Here is a 1274-nt window from a genome sequence, read left to right as displayed (position 1 = left end):
CTTGAATTGTTGGTGTCAACTTTTGCAATGTCTCAACGACTCAACCTTTGTTAGGGATTGGCACTACTAGGAATATAGCAGAATTAAAGGCAGCAAGTGAATGACAAAAATGAGTCCGCACAACACTGTCTAAGTAATATATTAATGCAACTAAAATTAGTTTTATTGTAATAAGCCTAATGTAATTCTTCTAGACCTAATTTCTTTGGCGAAGACTTTTAAGATGAGTTAAAGCCACAAACAATAGCCAAACTCGACTATCGCAAACACCTTAGGGATTACAATTACCTACAAGATCTAATCCAATTTACGTAAAAGCCGAATAATCCTAGACAAGATAATTTTTATTCAAAAGAAGCATGCAAGAATTTAACTAAATCAGGGGGTGTTTGGTTCACAAAATGGTATAGGTTTGAAATCTGGAATGAACCTACAATGGTATAGGTGTTTCGGGGTTTTTTGATGTCCCGCGGGAGAGTTACAATTTTGGGACTGGATCCGTGCGCCTGTACCTGCAAAACAACGGAGACTCCGGGTGGTGGGAGCTCCGCCTCCGACGGTCAAGTTAGTACTTGTTTGAGGAGTAATAAGTGCGGAAATAAAGGTTGGGAGATCTGGTTCCTCTAGGGGAGGAATGATCAGTCTGTTTAGGTTCTCTAGGTGAGAGTAATTAATTTTCGAATCCCCTTTAATGAGAATTAATTAGAATATTTATAACCTTGGGAAACGTGCCAAATACTAGGTTTAGGTTATCCTAGGGCTGACTGGGCTTCCCTTGGAAATTGGGCTTAGGTGGCCTGCTTGGCCTATTTGTCATACGGAGGCCACGTGGGGTGACACAACTGGTTCATGGGGGACAGATCAACTCCTGACATGTGGCAGGCTTCTATTGGCCCATGTAGGCGGACACTTGGCAGAGCCTGAATGGTCCACTTGTCAGATGGTGATTGGTAGGGAAAAATCCCCTAATCATTTGCCCCTCACAGGTGGCACGTGACTGTTCACATGTCACCTGTGACAGGTGTCAGCCTGTAACAGGCGACGGCCTGCTACAAGTGTCGCCCTATGACGGGCCGAGCATTTTTCCCGCTCGTTTTTGAATTTGGAGGCGACTCTTCGCATTCTCCTTTGCCCTATATAAAGGCATGCTGACCAAGTCTTTTGTTCACATTTGCGAACTTTTTCAAGAGAACTCTCGGGCCCCTGAACTTGAGCTCTGACACTTTGCAACTTTTGACCTGTCAAGACGACTGTTTTTACTAGGCGCCTACTCG

Source organism: Chenopodium quinoa, unplaced genomic scaffold, assembly GCF_001683475.1.
Source record: "Chenopodium quinoa cultivar QQ74 unplaced genomic scaffold, ASM168347v1, whole genome shotgun sequence".
Taxonomy (NCBI): domain Eukaryota; kingdom Viridiplantae; phylum Streptophyta; class Magnoliopsida; order Caryophyllales; family Amaranthaceae; genus Chenopodium; species Chenopodium quinoa.
This window is presented reverse-complemented; position numbering follows the sequence as displayed.